Raw genomic sequence first — 26,517 nt, forward strand, 5'->3', positions numbered from 1 at the left:
ACTGGTCGCATCCCATACACAGGCAAGAGCAGGTGAGGCTGTGTGTGGGGGGGGGGAAGAGAGAGAGAGAGAGAGACAGAGAGAGAGAGACAGAGAGAGGGAGAGACAGAGAGAGGGAGAGACAGAGAGAGGGAGAGACAGAGAGAGGGAGAGACAGAGAGAGGGAGAGACAGAGAGAGGGAGAGACAGAGAGAGGGAGAGACAGAGAGAGGGAGAGACAGAGAGACACAGAGAGACACAGAGAGACACAGAGAGACACAGAGAGACGGAGACACAGAGAGAGACACAGAGAGAACGCATGCTTACCTGTTTACTTGTGTATGCTCAGCTTTGTTTCTCCAGTCTTACACAGGTCGGGGCTCCCTGTCTAGGGAATGGCACTACCCACAGTGGGCTGTCTTCCCACATGAGTTAACTCCATCCTCCATAGACATATCTAGAGGGCAGCTCAATGTAGACAGTCTCTCACTCAGACTCTCTTCCCTGGTGATTCTAGTTTGTATCAAGTTTACAGTTAAAGCTAACCACCCCACAGTAGTACTTCAAGCTCAGCGACTTAACAGTATGTGTTTGCTCACATGTCTTTATATAGCCCATTTGAACGCTCTGTAACGTTGCCTCACAGAGCGGCTTGCCTGGATCTGTCAGCTAAAGCTTTACTAGGTTAGGAGATACTTGCAAACTCAGTTGTTTTTGTTGTTGTTGTTTTGTTTGTTTGTTTTTTTTTTTTGAGAGGGAGGGGTTGCAAAATCTAGTTTCTTACGGCTGTAGGTCTTAGAATTTCATTTCCCTGTGTGGGCCTAGCTTTGATAATTAGAAGCCCCCTGCAGTTCCCGAGCATATGGCATTCTTTACCATAGCCGGTAGGGTCCTCCAAGCCAGCTGAAGAGAGTCTCCTACAACTCCAATAAGTGGATGTAACATTAACCACAGACTCATGGACAGATAGCGAACACATCATGCCACTGTTGCTGTTGCCGTGTTCTTTACATCAGAAACTAAGTCCTGGGCACCCAATCACAGACAAGCATGGGCACTAAGGAGTCATAATGGGCCTGTGTTAAGAATCTACCTGCTGAAGGAAGTGAGAGGAAAGTTGGATTGATTATGCCCCCCCCAATACACACACACACACACACACACACACACACACACACACACACACACACTCTGTTCTCCATCATCACCAATCAATCTGCATGACCTTGTCTTGCACTTCATAGGAATTCAGGTGGTATTTGAAGACTTAACTATGGTGTTACAAAGCTGCTATCGAAGAGCGCTGAAAACTCTTGTTAAGTACTTGACACTCTGACCGTTGCAAATTGAAAGCCTTCGTTTATAAATCGAAAGCCGTTAAGATAATGATTTTGCTAACAAAGTCTGTTTTTTTTTTTTTTTTTTTTTTTAATCATTGCCACCATTAAATTACACAGACTGTCTCTCAATTTATAATGGTTTGGCTTACAACTTTTTAACTTTATAATGGTGTGAAAGGGCATCTGTACAAGGCTGTTTTATGGTTTAGTCCATTCTTGTCATGGCAGGAAGCATGATGGGCGTGCATGCGTGCGTGTGTGTGTGTGTGTGCATTGTAACTGCAGGGATGTGAATTTGCATCACTTTTGGGAAAAAAAAAAAAAAGGGCACATATGATTTAGGGAAAACCATAGCCCTGGCAGATGCTGATAAGCCTGGTGGCACACTGAGCAGAAAGAGGGCTGACTGACTCTAGGTTCTTGATGAGAAATCCTGAGATGATGAATTTCTGGTGTGTAAGCTCCCAACTGTGCAATACATTGTCAACCACTTGCAGAAGACTCACCACTGTAAACATGCATGTTTTAATGGGATGTGTATACATTCAAAATTTCCAAAGGTGACAAATAATATGCGATTAAAAAAAAGTGTCTTAGCCTAATTTACCAGAGATTCAGTTATTTGCCGTGCTCCTGTGAGCATACACCTATACAAAGAACTTAAGGAAAGAAGGGCTGTTTTTGGCTCATTTACAGGGGGAAACGTGTGGTGGTGGAACCGGACCTGGAGATAGCTGGCCACACTGTGTATTCACAGTCAGGAAGCACACAGTGGTAAATGCGGGCATTCTTGATTTCTCCTTTTTATTCAGCACAGGACCTTAACCCACAGAACGGTGTAGCCTACATTGAGGTATGTCTTCCCACTTCACCTCAACTTATTCTAGAAAATCCCTCACAAACATGTGCAGAGGTTTTGTTTTTATGCAATTCTAAATTCTGTTAAGATGAAATTAAGAATAACTATCATAACATGTTCTCCAGTGCCCTGACCCAGAGGCAAACATTTCTTTTCAACTTAACACCCAAACGTGGAGAGTCTCTCTCTCTCTCTCTCTCTCCATAATACCTACCTCTCCTATATATAAAACTAATAGTGTTTATCATCTCTTCACTGTTATACATGAAACATCCATTTTTTTTTCTTAATGTGTTACCTCCTTGACGTACTAGTGTATCTAAGACTCAATTTCAGCTTTAAAAAAACGTTTCCAAAAAAGTTTTATTTATTTTTTGGGATTATAATATAATTGCACAGTTCCTCCCTTTCTTTATTCCCTCCAAGCCCTCACATGTACCTTCCTTTCAATTTCATGGTCGCTTTTCTTTGTTGTAATTGTTTATGATGATGATGATGGTGGTGGTGGTAGTGGGGTGTGTGTGTGTGTGTGTATGTGTGTGTGTTTCTAAATAAATAAATACCACCTGCTCAGTCTGTGTAATGTTACTGTGCACATATTTTCAGGGCCGACCACTTGGTATTCAATAGTGTGCTCTGATTCCTTGTGTAAGGCCAAGGCTGTCTAAGCTTTCCCTTTTCCCTGTTAGCCTATCTATTGGTTGACTTTTTAAAATTGCTACTTCTGTCAACCCTAATTTTATCCTGTCAGATACTTTGATTAAAATGTTTTCCTTAAAAGGCTGTTAAAAAAATCCCTGAACATTTCGCTGTTTAGGTGGACGTTGTCTATCACAGAATGTCAAAGGCCCGTGTTTATAACACCTGGTTATTGGATGGGAATTTCATGGACAGATATTTCTAAATCTCATGTGATACAGCATTTGTATTGGTTTTACCTTTTCTAGTAACCCGTCTGTCAGTTTTGTGGCTTACCAGTTACTGTGTGGTTTGTCGTAATGGGGATAGGACTGGGAACTTGATGGTCAGATGAGGGTTTTTTACTTATAAGAATTTGAGACAATAGGTGCTTTGAATTGAACTTGAAATATACTTTTCCGTGTTTCGATGGTGCTGTTAGGAGTCACTGGAGCCCTAACATTTCATGACATTCTGTAAGAGTGAAATAATTGAAAATCTAACTTTTGTCCTTCATTTGTAAGTATGATGTCAGGTCCTGAAGTTTTTATTACAAGTTTTAAAAACTTATCTCCTGCTCACCACCTCGTTTTAATCACCCAGTTATAAGCCTGTTGATTACCACTTTGAATTTCCTTTCTTACCCACTTTAGGTTGAGGATTCATTTTCTTTCTTTTTGATTAGCGAAACTAGAATGAGTCATAAAGAAACATCACCTAAACTCAGGGTCCTGAGAGAGTAGGAGTTTTCATGTCTTAATTTTTATTTTTCACCAGGCTTGTTTTGAAGCATGTGTGTGAGCTACTTTCCTGTTTTGTCTTTTATTTGTGTTTATACTTAGAATATCATTCAGGAATATTTGTCGGGGAAATCAGACATTAAAATCATTTGCCAGGACCTCTAAAAAACAGTTTGTTGGAGAGTATGAATTCCATTGAATGTGAGTAGTGATGACTGTGTTTTCAGTTCTAAAATTTTAATTATCCTGGCCATCTTTCTTGTTTCTTCAGCTAGCACTGGCCTTGTTGAAGGGGAAATTCAAGACCAATTATTTTCTTTATCACCTTTGTTCACGTAACTAGTTTATAATTATTTTTCTATGATAGTTCTTTTGTGATGTGTAAGAAAATAATTTCAGACTTCAGGTAGCTAAGTAGGGAAACACTGGACTTAAAAATGAAGAGAGGTTGGGCTCCTAGAGGCTGAACCACCAACCAAAGAACATGCATGGACTGCTCCTAGGCCCCCTGCACATACGAAACTCATGGGCTGCTTGGTCCTCAAGTGGGTCCACTAACAACTGGAGTGGGGGCTATGTCTGACTTGGATCCAGAAGCAAGCATTCTTTTCAACTTAACATCCACCCTCTGGATCAATTGCCTCCTCTGCATCCTGTTTCCCTAGTAGGGCTGCCTTGTCTTGCCTCAGGGTAAGAGGAGGCACTTGGTCCTGATGTGACTTGATATGTGCCAGGGTGGGTGGGTACCTGGGGGAGGTAGAGGGGGAAGGGAGATAGGGAGAAGGAAGTGGGAGGGTGGCACTGGAAGGAGAGGAGGGAGTGGGGTAGTGACTGAGATGTAAAATGAACAAATAAATTAATGGAAAAGAAATAAAAGAGAAGTTGTGGTAGGGTGCTTGCCTAGCATGTGCGAAGTGCTATATTTGATCACACACACACACACACACACACACACACACACACACACACACACACACAGGAATTCTGATCTACCCGCAGGGCATGGTGGTACACACTGTCATCTCAGAGCTCAGCAGGAAGAGATGAGAGGGTCTTGAGCTCAAGGTCAGGATTATGAGTTACATCGTGAGCCCCAGTGCCAGCCGGAATTCTCCAGCCCCCTAAAAAGAGCTGTGGGATAGATACTTAACTGATCAAACCACTTAGTAAATGTGTATGACTTTACTTAAAGCTTGAGTGATTATAGCAGTGTTATGTAGAACTTTATAGTTTTATGCATTTTGACGGGACTCAGCATTTCTAAGAGAATGTGGAGCTCACTGTGAGTTTTTAAGGATCCTGCTTACTAACTTGATAAGTCAGTAAGCAATCCTTTTAGGTAATCTTTGCATCTTGAGTAGCTTCAATGTTGATGATGTTTTTTAGGGTAAATACTGACTCTATATTGAATTTTTGGACAACACTAGTTTATGGAAAACAGGCCATATATGGCATTTGAGGTAAGCTTGGCTATTTTGAGTTTAATTATATGAGCACAATGGTTTTCTTCACAGCAAGGATTTTCTCTTTCTCCTCTGGTTGTAACTAACTGATTTAACCTAAAGGAGAATTTACTGAAATGGAACGGGGCTGGGTGAAGGGTTAGGAATGACACTGGAATGAGGGAGTGGAGTTTCAAGGGGCTTTTTTTTCCCCCTCAGACCTCAACACTAACTTGCTCTGTCTACTTTATTGATTAGGCCTGATTATTGAACATGTCTGTCCAAAGATAGGAACTTGAGTGAACTTTTTCAGTTTTTTGACTGAAAGAATAAACAAGCCCCAAACCACAAGTTCCATTTACATTTGTGGCTTCTGATTGGATAAGCCTAGATCAGGTATCTCTCCTCCAAACAGCTGTGGCCTGGACTGTGGGTTGGGTCTTCAGGAAGATGACAATCCATATCCTGGGCCATGTGGTTACAGAGATGGGTCAGGAATGTTTCTAGAGGCGACGGGATGGAGGGAGAGGGGCATGAGAAGAAGGTAACGACCACATACTTTTGTCATTTGAAACGAGAGAAGAAAAGGAAAGGTCTAGAATGTGCTGAGAAGAGTTTTGACAGTCTTTTTAGTACATGATAGGGCTCTGAAGAGAAACAGAGAAGTGTGTGTGTGTGTGTGTGTGTGTACAAATTTTTTTTTAAAAAAACATAAAATAAGGAATTTGACAAGCAGTTAGAGAACTGTTAGGCTCCTTTATCAGGGTGCTGAAGACCCGGGACAGTTGATGGCGTAGCTCTAATCTGAAGATCAGCAGCTCTGGGACCAAGGAGAGCTGACATCTCAGTTCTATTGCCAAGGAAGGGAAAAACTGATGTCCCAGCTCAAAAGGAGCCAGACATGAGGACGGTCTCCCTTATTTGGGGAAGGACAAGTCCGTTTGCTCTCTCTGACCATGCAGATTGGATAGGTCTGTCCCTTCAGTAGCGAGGGCAGTCTGATTTAGTCTCTCACCATTGGTGTTAACCTACAGCACATCTGAGTAAACTGGGTGTGGTATGCCTGCCGGTAACCCCTGAACTAGTGAGGCTAGGGCATCAGGATCACAATGAGACTCCCCATCTCAAAACCAAAATAAACCCTTTTCACAGAATAACATTTGACCAAATATTTAGGCAACTCACGGTCCAGTCACCTTGACAGAGTTAACCGTTACAAAGGGATACCTGTTCAAGTAGGGAGTTGGAAGTATGTTTTGGATTTCACAGTTCTGTTATGGGGTAAGTTAAAATGAAACTGGAAGGGATTATGTATGCAAACTGGTAAGCCTGGTTTCTCTGAGTAGTTTTCATTCTTAGTGTAGCCAAAATGCCCATAAGCCTTTTATTATTCAGGAAAAAAAATGGGAAAATACTTGGGATGTGAAATGGGATATCTGAACAACCAATCTTAGGATAAATTAAACAGAATCATGCTCTCCTAAACAGCTTTAAGAGCTCTCTGTGAAGATTAATTTGCAGACATATCCATTGGCTTACAGGAGAAAGAAGCGAATACAAATGCATTCAAATATAAATGTAATGGCATATTTCAGTGTCTAAGAAATTAACCTTGGCTCAAAGTTCTATCATTGTAAGAAAAGCATACATGTTAAATGGAAGTTCTATGTATTAATTTTCTGTTAGGCTTCCAGAAATAAAACTTTTGTGCTTTATTATATTAGATAAGTAAAACCAAGCTTGCAAAGACCACTTAACTTTTTCTCAGGGGCCCGAGAGTCTTTCCCTGCACAGCACTCTCCTCCTCCTCCTCCCCTTCCTCCTCCTCCTCCTCCTCCCCTTCCTCCTCCTCCTCCCCTTCCTCCTCCTCCTCCCCCTCCTCCTCCTTTTCAGGACAGAGTTTCCCTGTGTAGCCTTGGCTGACCTGGACTCGCTTTGTAGACCAGGCTGACCTTGAACTCACAGTGATCCACCTGCCTCTGCTTCCTGACTGCTGGGATTAAAGATGTGTGCCACCATGCCAGACTGCACAGTACTCTTTTGACAAGGGCTAATATTAAACCAAAAGACAGAGTAGAAATGTTTACTAAAGCAGGACAGTAAAGGTGGGTTCAGAACCTAGAGACAATGAACTGATCACTAGCATGCTCAGGACCAATGTTTATTTTACTCCCTTGGCTTGGAATTTTTAGGTTTGCTAAGTAATACTCCATTGTGTAAGTGTGCCATATTTTATTTATCCATTCATCTCCTGAGGGACATCTAGGTTGTTTCCAATTTCTGGCTATTACTTAGCTGCTAAAAGAGTGAAATCATCAAGTTCACAGGTAAATGGATAGTACTAGGAAAACCATCCTGGACTAGCTAACTCAAACCCAGAAAGGCAAGCATGGTATGTATTTGCTTATATGTGGATATTAGCTGCTAAATAAGTGATAACCAAGTTGAAATCCATAGAACCACAGAGGTTAGGTATAGAGTATGGGACTGCGAAGGACAGACAGATCCCCTAGGAAAGGGAAATAGTATGGATAGATAAGGAGGGGGACTGGAATGTGGGAGCATTGGGTGAGGAGGAGGGATTGAGAGGGAGACAAAGGAGGCGTACATATGGGGAGAGACAGCTAAAATTACAGGCCTAATACATATGAATCTTCCTAAAATATATTTCCTAAATATTAAATATACATGTATTCCTAAATATATTTCTATTTACATAAATATGTATATATAAACTGATATAAAATTACATATTATATACAATTTATATAAAATATATTCCATTTATATATTTACATTTATATTAATATATGAAGGTGATCTAAATGAAACTGCCAAATAATACAGAGACAGAGCCCTAACGGGCCATGTTTCATCACTAAACGAAGCTTCCAGTACTGGGACTGGGTCACATCTAATTGACATGTCAGCCAAATGGGACCTAAGAAATACCTCAAACAACGTAGACTGTTGCTAAGACTATAGGTTGCTCTCCGCAAACTGACAGCAAGGCCCGAATGCTGAAGACAACACTTATACAACTCACTGAACATGGGAGCTGGTACCTGTCTAGAGTCTTCACCCCTACATTCTGGGGGTATCTCTGGTACCGGAAGGTACTCTGCCCACCACCAAAGAAGAAACATAAACACTAGGTAAGCCACAACCCTTTGGATCGGCAGCAGTGTCCTACCTGCAAGATATGGTAGGGCAGTAGATGGCCCACAGCTTGTGGGAGTAACCAACCAATGCCTGGTTTGAATTAAGGCCCACTCCACAAGGTGGAGCTCATATCTAACACTGCCTGGGCGATCAAGACCCTGAGAGTAGACAGCCCAGAGACCTAGAGTAAAGCCAAATAAACTGTCCTTAAAAATGTAGCAGTAAAACGACTCCTAGTGATGCTCTGCTATATTCGTAGATTAGTGTCTTGCTCAACCATCAACAGAGAAGTTTTGCAACAGATCAAAACAAATACAGAGACACATAGCCGGACATGGTGTGTGTGTGTGTGTGTGTGTGTGTGTTAGATAGATACATAGATATGTAGATAGATAGATAGATAGATAGATGATAGATGATAGAAACAGATGATCTTGGAAAACTCAGCCATAAACAGATGTCTCCATCAAATCCCTACCCTCAGGGCTCAGGACATTCTTCAGAAGATGAGGTAGAAAGAGTGTAAGAGCCAGGAAATAAGGGTCTCTGAATTAACAAGATTGACACGCATTTGAATATAAGGCAGCATGCAGAAGGCCCGTACCTGCCGGGGTTCCAGAGCGGGAAGGAGAAGTTCTCTCCAAGGGAGTCTTACTGGGGAAACTATTCTGAATAGTAGGCCGTGGGCCCCGCAGTAAACGCTCAACAGAAAACGAACTCAACGGTATCTTTGGAGGTTTCTTGTCTCATACTGTTGCATCAGGGCTTTCCCTTTTATAAAAATTATCTTATTTTTATTTAACTTTACTTATTTAGTTTTTTTTTTTCCTGTCCCTTTTAACTCTACAGGTCCTTGGCTGTACATTATAGTTTCCAGTTTAGCGTTGCTATGGGGTTCCTGCGTGTGTGAACGAGTGGGCCTCTGTTTGTTGCTCCTTTCTCTTGGGCTCTTTTCCTTCTGTTTGTTTTGTCCTATTCGGATGTGTTAGTTTTTGTTTTATTTTATCTCATCCCTTAGAAGCATGTTTGATTTCTAATGAGAGACAGCAAGGGGGTGGATCCAGATGGAAGAGGAGGTGGGGAGGAACTAGGAGGAGTAGAGGGGAGGGAAATCACAACCAGGGTGTGTTATATGAGAAAATCTATCTTTAATAAAAGGGAAAAACAACAACAACAGCAAAACCTACTGTTGTCCTGACAACACCTTTACCATGGAAATATCCCACCTGCCCAAGTGGGCACACTTGTAATTGTTCAAAGTACAGCGAAGGGCTGAGAGCACATATAAATTATATAAACCTGAGGTCTGTGTAAGCTATTAAAAATTTAAATTCGAGACTAGTTCCATTTTTGCCTTATCCATAACCACTCGTGTCCTTCAGTAATCTCGGTTGAACAGAGAGACTTCTCACTGGGAAGTCATGTTAATTCTAGAAGGGTGTAGGGTACTTTAATGTCTGCTGGCTGTATTTTAAGTGCTCAGTAGCTGATGTGAAGAGGACAGTATATCAGACATTACACTTTATAAACACTGTGTTAAAAATACTTTTGGCTAGAAAATTGAGGAGTTTAAGCTTTGTCATGGCTTGGTCTACCTACTTTCTACTGTAGTAACCTCCATTTGCTGGCTAGTGTTATATCAACTTGACATAGCTATAGTCATCTGAAAAGAGGAAACCTCATGGAGAAAATGATGTCATAAACTAAGGCTGTAGGCAAGCCTGTTGTGTAGCATTTTGTTAAGTTAATGATTTGATGTGGGAGGGCCTTGGCCATTGGGGTGGTACCATCTCTGGGCTGGTGGTCCTTGGGTCATTCAGAAAGCAAGCTGAATTATCAGATAGTATTTTCTTGCATTAGATGGGAAATAACACAAAGACCCACAGCTGGGCAGTGTGCAGAGAGTGAGAGACTTTGGAGCAAATGGTATGTCTTCATTCAAACGCCTTCCTCTCAGGACTCAGAGATTCATGTGGAAGAGCATGTGGAAAGATTGTAAGGGTTAAAGGAGATGGATGACTCCAAGGAAACAGTGTCTTCCAGACACAGCAGGACTGACACATGTATGAGATCACAGAGATTGTGGCAGCATGCCCAGGGCCTATACAGGTTCAAGCCAGAAGGGGTCATAGCACTGAGTGGGGGAAATAGAAATGGGTTCGCACCCCTAACCAAGAAGCTATCTGCAACTGATAACCACTTGCAAAAGAAAAATTGTGTTTTTCAAGTGGAGTCTCAGTGAGCCTATTAACCACCGTTTTAGGGTTTCTACTGCTGTGAAGAGATACCATGACCATGGCAACACATATGAAGGAAAACATTTAATTGGGCCTGGCTTATAGTTCAGAGGTCTATTCCGTTATCACCATGGTGGGAAGCATGGCGGCACGCAGGCAGACATGGTGCTGGAGAAGGAGCTGAGAGTTCTACATCTGGATCCGCAGGCTGTGAGCCACTGGCCTGGCTGGGGCATCTGAGACATCAAAGCCCACCCACCCCCTAGTGACACACTTTTTCCAACAAAGCCACACCTACTCCAACAAGCCCATATCTTCTAATAGTACCATTTCCTGTGAGCCTATGAGGGCCATTTTCTATGAAACCACCATGCTTCAGGCCCTATGCCCAGGAGTAGTTGGCCAACACAAAATGAACTCAATGGTCTTTTTGTAGACTTTCTGTTTCATATTGTTTTGTTGTATTTTGGTTTTTTTTTTTTTTTTTTTGTTTGCTTTTGTTTTGTTTTTTGTTTTTGTTTTGTTTTAATTTTTGTTTTTGGTCTTAACTGGTCTAATGCTTATATACTTTGGTTTCCAGTTTGTGAGTTTTTTTCCCCCCCTCTATGTGTGTGTTCCTTTTTTTTTTTTTTCTTTAAAGAGAGAGGAAAAAGGGTTTGGGGTTCGTGGAGTTGTGGGGAGGATCTGGGAGGCATTTGAGGTAAGAAAAAATGTGATCAGAACACATTGTATGAACAATAATTTTTATCAATTAAAAAAAAAAACCAAACAAATCAATCAGCCAACCAACGAACCCCCTCCCAAAAAAAAAAAAAAAAAAAAAAAAAACCCAAGAAGAAAGCAGCATGAGCAAGCCAGTAAGCAGATTTTTTTTTTTTCCCTGTGGTTTCTGCATCAGTTTCTGCCTTGAGTTCCTTCCCTCACTTGCCTCTCCTGTAGACTGTGGCTTGGAAGTGTGGGTTGAAATAAACCTCTTTAGTCCCATAGTTGCTTTCAGTCATGGTGTTTCATCTTACCAATAGAAACCCCAGCGAAGACACTCCACTTCTGAGTCCATGTTTTAATCGATTTATTTAGGCCTCTAATTTGTTTCCTAATAAGCTTATAAGGACCTAGAGACTTTTAAAAAAATGTCTTTTAATTGCAAGTAATTATCTGAGTGTGAATGAATTAATAATACTTATGAAGAAGGAGACTGCTGCTTTGTTAAAGCAACACGTGGATTCCAGACAACATATCAAGCACTTGGTGAACTTGGTTTTACAGACAAGGAAACTGAGGTCCCAGGAGTGAAATAGCTAGGTCTAGGTATATAGCAAGATAAATGCAAAGCTGACATTTGCTGATGAGAGTCTAGCTCTTTCTGCCACCCCACCTGTATGTAACAGGATGTTCCATTGTGTGGTATTTTAAAGAGATCTACATTTGAGCTGTGGTTGCCAGGCCTTTCCTCTAACAGTGCATCCGAGCCTGAGACAATAAATGAGTGACACTAAACAGCAACGGTTAGCAAGAACCAAGGGCTTTTATGCTTAGTTTTGAAAGCCCTTGCCTTGGTTGAGCCAGTTTTTATTTCTTCATCCTGCTGTCATGAGTAGAGTGGCTCCGGCTACCAGGCCTTCCCTGCTGTAATGGGTTGCAGCTTCTGAACTGTGAGCCGAAAGAAGTCTCATCTCAAGTTGTTTCTGTTAGGTATTTTATTACAGCGATATGAATGTAATTTATATACCAAGTTTATTGTATTGTTTTTACATTCATGTGTGTGTGTGTGTGTGTGTGTGTGTGTGTGTGTGTGTGTAGTGTACCATGGTGTGCATGTGGAAGTCAGAAGTCAGGAGTTTTTTTATCACAGTGATATGAAAGTAATAAGTATAACAAGTTCCTCATATTTTCTTACATTCATTTGTGTGTGCATGTGCATGTATTTGTGTGTGTGTGTGTGTGCATGTGTGTGTGCTGCTCCGTAGTGTGCATGGGCATGTGCATGTGGAAGTCAGAAGTGAGGAGCTGCTTCTCTCCTCCTCCTCTGTGCATCCTGAGGATTGAGTTCAGGCAGTCAGGCTCGCAGCAGGTGCACTTGCTTCCTGAGCTTCGCTGTCCTCTCCCATACCCAGTTCTTAACGGCTCAAATCTGTGGCTGGCAACCAACTCTGAAAACCATTTAAAATGTGAAATTCAGAGAACAAATCTAAAGATCTTAATTGCTTCAGCCGGTTATAAGGATACAGTTGGGCATGAAGAATTCCATCTTTAATAACCATCCCTGATTCCCCTCACTCCACAGTGATAAATTTTTATTCCAGAGAGTCTTGAGTGAGATCCTCATTATTGTGTCTTCATCAGGGATCACTTCTCTTCTTTTTTACTGTTACCACTGATCAACAACAGCAACAACAGCAACACAAACAAACAAACAAAAAAGAGATGCCCACTCCAGGAACCCCCACCCCTACTCCAGGCACGCTCTGCTCTGTCTGCATAATTCACATAGCATCATCTTTAGCTTCTAGACACAATCAGTGTCAGTGTTGATTAGCTGTTAGGAATGGAACTTTTATTTTCCTTTCTTTTTTTTTTTTTTATTCCTTTTGATATATTGGCAAGACAGCAATGATAAGTATAGGTTCAGTAATTGTTACTGCATTCCATGTTCCTCCCAGCGAGTCAAGGGTATCAAAGCATGTGGGGCCTCATGCCGAGAGGATGGGACACACAAGTTCCCCAACTTTGCCACTTAGGGGAAGACGAATGTATGAAAGGATTCAAATGGCCTGTTTCTCAGTTCTCTGAAAACCCCCGGATTTTTCTCACTGAAGTTAGTGGCAGAGTGTGGGGGTTTAATGAAAACAGGACGTGGCCTTCCCCTAGGTGTGGCTGATGGGAAGGTTGTTGTTGTAGATATGAGGGAAGATTCAGCGAAGAGGCATCTGGAAGTGTCCAGAGCAGGGAGAGAACGGCGTTGTGCACTGAACGTGGCCAGTAGAGCGAACTGTGCCATAGAGGAGTGAGAGAAGAGAGAGCAGAGAGAGCAGAGAGAGAAAGAGCCAAGGGAGCAAAGAGGGCACAGAGAACCAAGAGCTCATGGCTGAAGGTCTCAGAGATTTTCCTATGGAGGAGGAACTTGAAAAACTGACCTATTTCTGCAAGGCTGAGAAAAGCAATAGATCCAGAGTTTGGGCAGGGCCCCGGTGGCAGGCGAGGCATGGGGCAGTTCTTTTCCCAGTGGGTAACATTAACACCATAAATGTAGAGGTATCTCTGCCCCATCGTCTTATTTGGGGGAATCTTGGGTTCACTGCTAGGAGCTGGCATTTCTGTCTTTCGCAGGAAGCCTTTTCCTTAACCATTTCAAGTGCCATATTCAGCGGATCTCTGAAAGGTTTCCAGGGCCAACTATTAAGTACAGCTGGTTTTAGACAGACTTGACTTGTTTTTAGTTACTTGCTGTAGGCTTGACCTTGAAAACGTACAGAGATCGCTAAGTGCAGATGAATGACTGTGAACCTGGTTCTGAGCACAGCAAAGAATTTAATCATCTGTAGGGTGACTGAACATTAACATCCGTGTTTTAGTTATTGTTAACAGTTTATGACAAGTTAGTAGCTTTTATGTGTTTAGGATTTTACAGCTTTATCCTCTTAAGTTTGAGTTGAAGATTTGATTGAAGATATTTATCATAAAAATAAAACTTTGAACCATAAATATAGTCCACAGAGAGACTGGGAACTTCACTTCTCCGAACTTGTATAGTGTCATAGGTTCTTGAATGACTCAGTTAATCCAAATAGCTGACACTTGGCAAAGTTAGCAAAAATAAAGAGGCTAGGCATTTATCTTCTAGTCAGTTACTGTAAAGTTGAGTAGACCTTAGGAATTTATAAACCTTACTTATCAAAAATACCTTATTTATATATGTTGGCCATTATCTGAGATTTGTTTTTTAGAAGCCTAGTATTGAACTTAGCAAAGACATGTGGTTAAATATAAATTTAAATTAGTTTTTGTTCATCTGGGCAGATCTTTATAACATTAGGGATTTATAAACCTTATTCATCAAACATACTTATTTAAAACCATCATACAAAGTCCATCCTAAAATAAAGTGCCCTGGAGACCTGATGTTGATTCCTTATGTAGTGAGAAGCAGAGGGCTTAGTAGGACTAAGAAGTTTTATGATTGTTGAATTAGTTGGTTTACACCAGGTGGACATCTTAATAAAGTTGGCAGTGCAGTTATATTGCATGTACTGCCTTTTATCCTTAGTAAAGATGCCTGCCAGCTGCATGGTTGCTTCCATCTGGATGAGGTCGTTGGCCAAGATGGAGGCAATCCACATGGTTGCTATTAAAAAACATCTATTTTGCTAGACAAGAGTTGAGCCTAAGGTATATGTACAGTGTGCTGTATAGCAGCTTATGATTACCTATGTATAGATTTTTAAACTATAAGCCTTTTGTTGTAAGTTTTAAGTTAAATTTTTATTACAGATTTTTCCAGATATTTTGACCATACCCAATGAATTAAGAAATTCAAAGATAAAGAGTTTACACAATAGTCTTAAAAGATTTCCTGAGAGCAGACTGCAAAGAAATCATAGCGATAAAAGTTTTTTTTTTTTTTTTTTAAAGAGTGGAAAGTAGAAAAGCCTTTGAGATAAGAGTCTTTTGGAAATAATAGAACAGAGAAAGTTTAGACATAAGAGATTTTGGAATCATTTGTGCAGTGGCAGAACTTTTTACTATATGAAAGAATTTAAAAATCAGGTGTGCCAATTTTTTGGCCTTTGAGCCATACTGAGACCAAGCTGTTTGCAGTAGGACAGCGCAGCTTTAATGCAATCTGAGTCTGAGGGGGAAACTGAGTCTGAGGAGGAAAGAAGAAAGGAATCACAGAAAGAACTCTGCTTGAGGGAGGCTTCCGGTGAGCTCCAAGAGGCAGCCGAGAGACAGAGAAGAAGGAGAAGGAAAGTCACAAGCAGGGACCCCCACCAGAAGGACCAGTCCAATGATGTATACATCCGTGAGGGGCACAGGGAAGAGACAGAGCAGGCAGCTCTGAGGGTGAGGTGACAAAAGGGACACTGTATAGGCTCAGAGGAGCATAGTCTGTGGGACTTCCAGGAGGAAGCTGAGAGGGAACAGGGTTGCAGCATATAGGCCCAGGAAGGCATAGCCAATAGACCCTATAGGCAAGGAGAGGCCAGGTAGAAGGACAGAGCCACTGAAGAGGTGGACACTAGAATTTGGGGTCAAATAAGGTGGGCAGGAGAAGCCGGAAGAAACAAACGGTCCATGCGTACTTTAGGAAGAGTCAGACCAGCAGCTTGGTTTGGTTAGGAAGGGCTGAGCCCCTTGGAAGAGAGCTCATACGTGTCTCTCCTGGGTTTCAGTCACCAAATGAACGGAGTGAGGACATGGCTGTTCCTGTGTGTGGTTGAGGAGAATGTTTTCATCGTGGATATGAGGGAAAGTTTAGCCAGAGGCATCTGGGAGAGTCCAGAGCAGAACAGCAAGATTAGACATGACCAGTAGATTGAACCTGTGGATTCCACATCTTCCAGGAGAGGCCACCTGGCGCCAAGCTGGAAGTGTGTGCTCTTCCACTCAGTGTCCCCCAGGAATGTTGGGCTCTGGACTGGCAAGGGTGGAGTGCAAAAAAGTCCATGCCATAGGGTTTCTGGTTCAGCAAAAGGTACGGGAAAAGGAGATTCTCAGCAGTATTACAGTGCTCATGTAAGTATGCAGGAGAGAAGACCCTCTCTGCAGTAGTGTAGTGTCACAGCTCTGTTAGCTGGGCTGCCAGCACCAGGCCAAGCAGCAGCGGGATCTCAGGGCCCCGAGACTGAGTCAGGCCCTGATGGAGGCCCGGACCTGATTTGGGAGAATACAATGGTTGGTTTGGGAGCAGAAAGACGGCAGTGGAGGTCTGTGCTGACTCACTGGTGAACGGCAGAAGCTTCTGGCCGCTGGGCAAGCTCCAGTGGGGACCATGGCAGTTTGGTGGCAGCTGCTTGACTAACAGTCAAGTCCGGGGATCCAGCAATGAGTTCTCTGGGGAGACAGGAGGTCCTTCTTTCCTGATCATTACAGCTCAGAATAAACAGCCACTCTCAGATGATCTTTTATGGACTAGATGGTGCTCATACATGTGTGCTTTATTTCATGTGAAATGGGGTCTTATAAACCTCAGGTGCTGGGGAAGAGCTTTGAGGATGATTGCATTTCATTGGCTGGGACTAGGATGCTGGCAATGCTGTATTTACATGGGGAAAGATAACGGGTGACAAGCCTGCGGGACTGACCACCTGTAATCACCGTGGGGTTGTGTCATGTGCTCCTCAGGTAGGCACAGAAGCAGTGAGGGGGCTTTGTCCCATGCCTTCCATTCTCAGGATGAGATTTTCAATCTCAAGTTTGAGATTTGGGGGGGGGGCTTGAACGTTGCAAGTTGCATGCCAGTCCCTCTGGAGGCACAGTGGAAGAGCCCTACACGGATTGGGGCATGAGAGGAGAGAGGTGGGCAGAGAGAGCGAGAGAAGAAGAGAAGGGAGAGCTGATAGGACCAAGAGGGCGGAGAGAGTCACGAGAGTGCAGTGCGGAAATGGCAGGCTTGAGTAGGAATGAGAAGCTGGTGGAAGGGAAGCCAAGAGGCTGGAGAAGTTTAGGGTGGTGGTTTGGGGAGAGAAGAGCTAAGAGGAGCCAGGATGCCAGCACAGACCCTGTCACAGGTACTTGCTGCAAGAGCCTAGAGACCAGCGTGTGCTTTAGTGTGTTAAGCACCACAATTAGCCATTTGTCCGGTATTCCTTTTGAACGTGACAGTGGTCATTTGTTTAACTTATGTTCTTGTTTTATGGTGTGGCACCAATCTCACAGTTCTAAATCTGAGCCTTAGGCCAATCCATCATACTTTAAGGATGGCGTATCGTTAAGAGTGCTTTGTAGGTTCCATGCCAATACATGAGGCCTAGTGGATGAAGAGATTCAAGTTCATAGTTAAGCAGTATCAGGCCTGATGACAGTCACGTGCTGTGCAATTGAAAAGAGGAGGAGTATAATGCAATTAACTTATCATCAAATATGTGGCTGACTTCTTCGAGGAGCTAATACTACACTGAAAAGTCACTTTTGGTCAGTGTTTGTTGGCTAGACATTTAAGAGCTGTGTCAGTTTTGGTGAGAATGTCCGTGCTTTGCCTTGGTTCCATCTTACAGATTCCAGCCTGCCACTGTGGCCAGCCAAGTCACAAGATAGCTGAGCTGATCAAGCGTCAGGTTGGTTGAAACTCATTAGATGGGGTGCCTTTTCTGTCTGCCTGGTTTGCTGCAGATGGCTCTGTTAGTCAGACACTCTGTGTCCATTCCTACCGGATCTTTCACACCATGTTTTCAGAGACTGTATCATGTGGCACTATGATAAGTGATATGTGTTCTTGCCTCTGATGACTTCTTTCTTTTTAGAGAGTTGCTGAATTTATGCTTAGTGGCAGAATTGATTTGAACCACTGTCCTTTACAATGGGGCTATTCAAATGGACTGGATAAAATGACCACATTTAAAAAAAAGTTTGTTTTCATGTCATGAGTTTTCCTCCTGTGAAATGCAAAACTCCACCCTTAATTATTGCCAGAATATCAGATTGCTATAAAATGCTGTAAAATTTCAAATGTATAGTCTCACTTTTAATATATATCTTGTTGTGGAATGATAAAAAGCAGTTTATGACTTGTCATTAGTCTGTAGAGCGTGATCTTAGCAACACTGCAGGAGTTCACCTCAGCACAGACCTGAGGTGTGATGATAGTTTTATCTTGAGCCAATATATCATGCTGAACTAAGCTTTGAGATACGTGTTTTTGTTCGGGAGATGTTCTGTGGTGGAGGTAAAGGCGTGCTTGTTCTTCGTGGTTAAAATGTTCTTTCTGGTTTATCATCTGGAGCAGCAGCAGAAGGAAGTGGTATTATGGGCTTCCCTTGCCCTTTCTACCACAGAGGTCTCTTTTTCAGGTTGGCGAGTCAATGTTAGGGTTCTAGATGATGCTAGTATGTATTCCAGTTGTGCCCTTAGGGTCTAGGAGCAGTAACAGGTGGTCGGGGTTAAGATATATTGGGCCAACTGTAAGTTGGATTTTGGTCATTTGGCATCTGTTCTCCACTCTATTTTGGGTATTCTGATATTAGTGACTATATTCACTAGTCCAAGAAGGGGCTGGACTTTCCAAACTCTTAGACCACTGTTGAACTACTCTGGTAAAAGGTCACATATTTACTTAGATTTCTTTTTCTTGAGAAAAATATGCCTTCTTTTTCTCAAAAGGACTCCACTTCCTTTCTGTTAATGGGTTCTGGGTCTGAGAAGCAGCTTAGAAACTAAGTATCAATTGTCTCTCGCATTCTTGGTCCTCTTGGTAAGCAAAGAGCTTCATTGACTGTTGCAGTTTGCATTGCAGTCCCTCAACATATTTGAGGTGTCAATCTTCTGAAATTAGAAACACTTGCAGATGTAAGTAGTAAACACAAGGCCACAGTGGAGTAGATAATTTCCCCTTTAAGGGGAGAAATTCAGACACACACAGGAAAAATAAATGAAAATAAAGGTAGAGACTAGAATGACTTATCTCCAAGCCAAGGAAGGCCATATGGGCAGATAGAGACAACCACAAGATTCTCACTGTCAGAAGAAACGGGTCCTGCTAATTCTATGAACTTGGTCCATTTGCTTCTGGAACTTTAGGCAATACATTTTTTTCTTTTAACCTGCTGGGTTTGTGAGGTGGTGTTGTTGTCATAACAGCCCTAGTAGCTTTCTTGGATCTATAAATTAAATGCCTACTGATTTTTTAAGCAGCACCTCAGATTCCTACAGGTCAAGACTCCCTGATTGTCACTCAGACATACTGCATATATTTTTGCCTTCTAGTGCTAAGTGGCATCCTTTATGCCTGATGTTTTGGAGTTCTATCTGCCCCACTGAAATCTCATTATTAATGAGGACCCACTGAAGCTACCCTTGTTAGAAATTAAACTCTAACATTAGCATTCTACAAAACTAACACACTCTTTGCTATCTAGCATTTGTTCCCATGCCCCTCACCATTCTCAAAACAAGCTTGTACAAATGTTCCCTCAGTTCTTTTTTTTTAAAAAAAATGTTCACTTTGCATCCCAATTGTAGCCCCCTGCCTTGTTGCCTCCTGATCCCACCCCCCCCCCTCATATATTTTCCCTCCCTCTCCTAGTCCTTAGAAAGGGAAGCCCTCCTTCCCTAACATCTGACCTCAACCTATCAAGTCTCATCTTGACTGCCTATATCCTCTTCCTCTGTGGCCTGGCAAGGCTGCTCTGCCAGGGGAAAGTGACCAACGTGTGGGGGCCAGAGTCAACGTCAGAAGTAGTCCCTACTCCCCATATTGTGGGACCCACAATGAGACTGTGCTGCTTGTCTAATACATCTGAGCAGTGGGTCTAAGTCCACACTACGCATGGTCCTTGGTTGGTGCATCAGTCTCTGCAGCACCCTCTCTCCTCTGCCCAGGTTTGTTGGTTCCGTTGGCCTCCTTGTGGAGCTCCTGACCCCTCCAGGTCCCTCTGTTCCCCAACTCTTCCATAAGACTCCTGTGCTCCACCCTTGAGTTTGGCTGTATGTCTTAGGATTTACTTGGATCTCCTGCTGGGTGGAGTCTTTCAGAGGACCTCTATGGTAGGCTTCCTTCCTGTTCCTTCTCTTCACCTGCTTCCGGTGTCTATTCTATTCATCCTTCTGAATGAGAATTAAGCATTCTCCCTAGGGTCTTCCTTCTTATTTAGGGTTTTTTTTTGTTTGGGTGTTGTAGTGTGGTTATCCTGTATTATTTGGGTAATATACATTTATAATTAAGTATATACATGTCTTTCTGGCCCTGGATTACTTCACTCAGGATGATCATTTCTAGTTGCATCCATTTGCCTTCAAATTTCAAGATTTCCTTCTTTTAATAGTTGAGTGGTATTCCATTGTATAAATGTAACACATCTACTTTATCTATTCTTCAGTTGAGGGACATCTAGGTTGTTTCCAGATTCTGGCTATTATGAATAAAGCTGTTATGAACATAATTGAGCAAATGTCCCTGTTGTGTGGTAGAGCATCTTTCAGGTATATGCCCAGGAATGCTATGGCTGTGTCTTGAGGTAGAACTATTCCCAATTTTCTGAGAAAGTGCCAGATTGATTTCCAAAGTGGTTGTACAAGTTTGCACTCCCACCAGCAAGCGTCCTCAGTTCTTAATGGCACATAAGCAGACAGGCTGAGTATCGTTCAGTGTGTGTGTGTGTGTGTGTGTGTGTGTGTGTGTGTGTGTGTGTGTAATGCATGAAATATTTCTTCCCACAGTAGAGAATGCATTTTACAATTGAAGCTTTTATAAGTGAATTCTGGCTCTAGTTATTGGTCTAAAGGCAACAAGGGAGGGTATGGGATTTTGAAGTGTGTGCGCGCTTTCATTGTCTTTTGCAAGGTCTCCAGGCAGTTGGAGGAAATTTCATTGTCTTTTGCAAGGTTTCCAGGCAGCTGGAGATAACTTTTCTTTATGAAATGGCAAGGAGTAGATTTTACCAGCCTGGAGAGGACTGTAGAATCCGAACATTCAGAGTTCTCCTCCAGACCTATCTAGATATCACCATCCCAGGCAATGCTTTCCTCTCTAACCCTGTTAGAGTGCTGGCAGTAGAGCTGCTGGGTCTCTGTCCTGCCTCTTCCTTGTAGCTCAGCTTTTCAATAAAATCTTAGGCTTGGCCTCAGTACAGTCTATTCTTTAGGTGGAGGTGATGAAGATTCACTTTACTGGTATGCAGTTTTTCTCATTTGTGTAGTGTGTACTCAGTTGAGTGATGCTGAGACAAGCCTGCCATCCTCATCTGTAAAAACTAGAGCAGTTGGGTCTGTGAGAGGGCTCAGTGGATAAAGACATTTGATGTTAAGCCCTAAAATAAGAACTTGATCCGTGGAACCCTCCTGATAGAAGCAGAAAACCAATTCCTCTAAGCTGTCCTCTGATCTCCTCTAGTGTGCTTTGGCATGCTTATAGCCACATACCTGTGTGCATGCCCCCTCAGGCTGCTCACTAAGCAGATAACAAATGTAAAAACAGCAACAAAAACTAGATGAGTTACAAGCACTGTAAAATCTGTACAGTTATGATGCATATTCAACGTGTTAGCTATTGTATAAGCTTGCATTTATTTTATTTTATTCTCCTGTAACATATATGGTCTGACACACGCATGACTTTTAGCTAGTGCACAGGCTGGGACTTGACCAGAGCAGGTTACTCCCAGGCTGTTCCTCTCCATCCTCATGTTGCGTGCTCAGTTCCACCTCTCTTCACAGTGCTCAACCCATATTCCATTTCTTTTTCCCTTTCACCCCCCCAGCACATACTTGCACATCCTAGTGGCTCCCGCTGTGGGTGGACCACACTGCTGGCAGGCTTCTAGGTGGTGGCAGGTGGGCCTCTGGGTCTCCTCAGTAGGGTGTGGTTACAGGCGGGCCTATTAGTCTTATATTTTATGCTGGTACCTGATGTTTCTATTTCTCTCTTCCTGGATACTTTCCATCTGTGTCTTCCAGCTCTGCCTTCATGCTCAAAAGCATCTTATGCCTATTTTGCCATACTTCAGCATATTTTCTTGGAGTTGGCTGTTTAGGTATCTTTGTCTTTTCCATCCTTGGTGTTACTTTTCTGAAGGGCAGTGGCTATGCGTTACTCTTTGCATAGTAACTTGTAGCATGACATAAGTATGTGTTGAATGGACGGCAGAAGGTGGCATAAGGAAATTTATGATGAGGGAGATTAAAAAAAAATGAATGGACTTTTAGAAAGCAGATTATTTCCAAGGTTTGCTTTGAGTTAAGTATTATTTAACAAGAAAATGAAGTCTTTAGATGTTATTACTCTCAGTAATGAAAGATGGTATATGATTTCCTGTTCCAGAGGTAGCTTAAAAGCAACAAGAAGAAAGATAGGGTGAATATGGCCTCTAGTTCTTTGAATACGAGACAAATAAATATGTAAATTCTATTCTGTAGACAAGAGTTAGGTTATGTATGAAACAAGTGATCATGATTTTTGATTCTAACCTACTTCCCCTGACAAATATCTCAAATACAAATTTTTCTCATTATATATTACATTTTAAGAAAACCATTCATTACTTAGACAAAAGTCACAAAGAGTAATGTGGCATTAATGGAAATTTTTAGCGACAGACTTGGTGATGAAGAGAAGGAGACTGCAGAAAAATAAGTAGGTGCTCGATTTGAGGTCTTCTTTATCTCGTTGCAAAGGTTGTTTCTGCCATATTTCCAGTCATTTCACTGATCTGCATTGACATGCCCTTCCATTGAGCTAAGTTGAAAGCCGATCTTAGTCTGTCTCAGGTTACAAACAACTATTTGGAATTGATCACTCCAGGGTTTGGGCAGTGGTCCTCAAATTCAGTGTGTGTCATAATTACTGAGGCTTAATGAAAAAAAACCTTGATCTAATCCTAAGAATTCTGAACGTAGGCTAAAGACATCAAACTGATAATAGATCCAGTCATTGTCTCTATCAAATAGTTGCTGAAAGTGCTGGTTTGGATATGTTTAATATATTCCTAGGATAAGATACTGCCTCTTCCTGATTCTGCTTTCTTCAATATTTCAAACATCTTCAGAGAGAACATATCTAGAAGTGTTTGTTGTGGGTTGAATGTAGTCCCCAAATTAATATGTTAATGTCTTATCCCTTAGTACCACAGCTGGTGACTACAGTGTTTTGAAAATGGTAATGAAGCCAGGCGTGGTGGCATATGCCTTTCATCCTAGCACTCAGGAGACAGAGGCAGGCGGATCACTGTGAGTTTGAGGCCAGCCTGGTCTACAAAGCAAGTCTAGGATAGCCAAGGCTACCCAGAGAAACCCTGTCTCAAAAAAAAAAAAAAAAAAAAAAAAAAAAAAAAAAAAAAGAAAGAAAGAAAGAAAGAAAACAGTAATGCTATTAAAATGAGATCAGTAGGGTAGACCTCAGTTAACCAGCATTTCAATAGGAAGATGAGACACTGACACATGCAGAGGAAAAGCTCTGTAAGGTCACAGGGAGAACAATGTGTTTGTAAGTCAGCTTGAGAAACATAAACACAAACACTTCTTACAACTTCTGATCTATAACTTGAGCCTCTAGAATTATGAAAAAAATCCAGTTGTTTTAAGCCAACCAGTTCATGGTATATTGCTGTGGGAGATTGAATTTTCTAGCTGCATATAGATGTAGTAGGCTACGTATCAGGCACATAAGAGTACACATCATCCTGACATTTGTAATTCAGTAGATATGCAAGACTCTATGTTAGCAATAGCACAAAGCTGAAGGTACTGGATCCAGGTCAGAAGTTTTGGATCTGGGTGATTATGAGGATATTTGAAAAACAAAGCATCAGCTTTCCCTGCTCAGATCATTTGGTTCAGAACTTTTACACATGGGTCATCGATTCTGTAGGGTTTCGTTTTCCTTGTAGGCTTGCTTGTTTTTGTTTATTTTGAGACAGGGTTTCATTCTAACCAAGGCTGGCCTCATGCTCCTGATCCTGCTGGCTTCAACCCCACCCCCCAGATACTAGATTATAGGTGCATGTTATTACATCTGCCTGACTCCATGTTTATTAAACTCCACGATGGTCTCCTGTGCAACCAAGTCTGGAATGTAGGGGTTTAGAGAGTCTTGATTGCATTGTTGGCAGTAAACACGAGTTGACTCTTAGTAGGAAGATAGGAGTCTCTAGAACTTTCCCATCTTCCCAACCATGCTTCTCTTTAGGTGTCAACTTCATATTGTACAATTGCAGAGATGGTTTGTCTAGGAGCAGGTATGAGGTTATTAGCAGCCCCCCTCTTATAGACAGTACTACAGAGAAGAGGAAATGACCCTATCAGCTCTTACTTTGAAGCTTTCAAGGGATTTTTTCAGTTCGTGACACTGGTGTCCAGAACTAATCAGTGTTGAAGGAGAATATGGAACCACGAGCTACAGTGGTTTTGAGTGACGGGTCCCCAGTTTGTGATGCTGTTTTGGAAGCTTTGTAGTGTTTAGTGGATTGGGGATGAGGCTGGGTGGCTGCTGGGAGTGGGCCACTAAAGGTTATATCCACACTGGTTCTGGTTCTAACCTGTAGGATCTCCTTCTTGGTCAACCATGATGTAAGGCAGTGCTGTTATACACTTCCACTGTCAGGAACTCCATCATGTCCTCCTCACCACAGTGGACTGTACCCTCTAAAACCATGAGGCAAAATAAATTCTTCCTCCTAAAGTTGCTTTTGTCAAGAATTTTGTAAAAATAATAAAAACAATAACCAATACACTATGATTAACTGAATCTAAGCCAGGTGGCAAGCCCTGTAGCTAAGCCAAGGGACAAGATGAAGTGGTTATTTGTTATAAGGGTTATATGGAGATTAGTGGAGATTTTCCTGTATTTTCAAAACAGTAATAATTTATAATCTTCTCTATTAGTTACTGTGCCTTTGCCAAGATCATAGTTGATTTCTCTTGCTTCTAGAGTGAAACCTTCCTCCCAATACTCAAAAGACCTAGTGTGGTCTGGCTTCTGGGTATCTTTCCAATTTTATTTTGTGTTATAGCTCTTTTCGTATCTTGGGTTTGTTACGTCGATATCTTCACATGCTGAGCTTTTTACACTTTCTGGCATTCTTTCTTCCTGGAGTGACCCTCCATTTCTCGATATCATTCTCTTATGATTTCTATTTCAGGTCAAATACCTTGTCCACAGAGAAATTTTGTCCCGAATGTTCTGTGAAAGGCAAATTGACGTTACTCTCGTACTTTCTTATCACATTGTTTCTTCTATGGGATGTTTGTAACCTTCCCTTCTTGTCTGTTATCTGACTATTACAGCAAGGGACGAGGTCGATAATTAACTTGACCTTTTCTCTTTCATTCGCTATTCTTATAGCATCATGCCTAGGTCATGGCAAATGCTCAGTAAGAATTTATTTACCATGTGAATGAATATTTTGTGGACAAGAGCACCGAGGCTTGATGTTCATAACACTGGTTAGTCACATCGGCACGAAGTGGTTGGTAACAGGCTTCGAATCCAGACAGCAATACCTGTCTGCTATAATCATGGGCATGGAAAGCACTGATGCTGTGTAGGGAAGTTTATCTTCATTTCAGGCTCTGCTGTGTAGAGTGAGAAGACCCCCACCGTTCCATATGGAATGAGACAGGGAAAGAGGGGGGGTTTCAAATGATAATTGGGAGCTATACAGAAAGATCTGGAATCACTCCGGTGGTGATAGGGTGCGAGTAGCTACTATCCACCGTAGGAGCCTGGTGTGTCCCCACTGTGCTGAGAGGCTGGGCGATGCCATTTCTACTATCTTTTGCAAATCACTTGAAATTCTGAAAAGCAATATTTTCTAAGTCATATTAAATTTGGAATGAAATCGTGGGGACAGCTGGCATCGAGATAATTGCTAAATGCGAAGTCTGACAGCACAGACTGACAGTTGTGAGGATATGGTAATATATTTCCCTCTTAATAGATGCAAAATCATGGATGGACTGCGTGTTGGGATTCTTTTCTCCTGTCTTAGTCTGAATGACTTCATTCGTTGCAAAAGCGCGCCCGGTATTTACTGTGATTCTCCTGTAGAAGTGTTATGAGGGAGTGCCAAAGCTTAAATCATTTCTCCTGGTACTGAACCTTTCTAAGAATAAACATCTGGATTTAAAAATATTATTATTATTAGCATATGTATGCTGTGTGTTTGTGCATGTTGTGTGTGCATTTGTGTGTGTGCGTGTGCTACATCACATAGGTAGAGGGCAATTTTGTGGAGTCTGGGGGATTGACTGAGCTCAGCCTTACACAGGCAAGTACTTTTGCCCACTGAGCCATCATACTGGGTTTATTTTTGTATTTTAATTTGTGTGTGTGTGTATGTGTATATGTGTGTGTGTGTGTGTGTGTGTGTGTGTGTGTGTGTGTGTGTAGGTAGAAAAATTCACTCATTTTGACTATCAGCTGTTTATCAGGTC

The 26,517-nt window shown here is 42.0% G+C and overlaps 1 protein-coding gene across 5 annotated transcripts in view; it reads left to right on the plus strand.

The window, feature by feature from the left end:
• Anks1b (ankyrin repeat and sterile alpha motif domain containing 1B) overlaps nucleotides 1-26,517 on the plus strand; it is a 1,021,560-nt gene that overhangs the window by 40,112 nt on the left and 954,931 nt on the right. The gene's annotated exons all lie outside the window — the stretch shown is intronic.

The sequence above is a fragment of the Acomys russatus genome, chromosome 31 (assembly GCF_903995435.1).
Source record: "Acomys russatus chromosome 31, mAcoRus1.1, whole genome shotgun sequence".
NCBI lineage: Eukaryota > Metazoa > Chordata > Mammalia > Rodentia > Muridae > Acomys > Acomys russatus.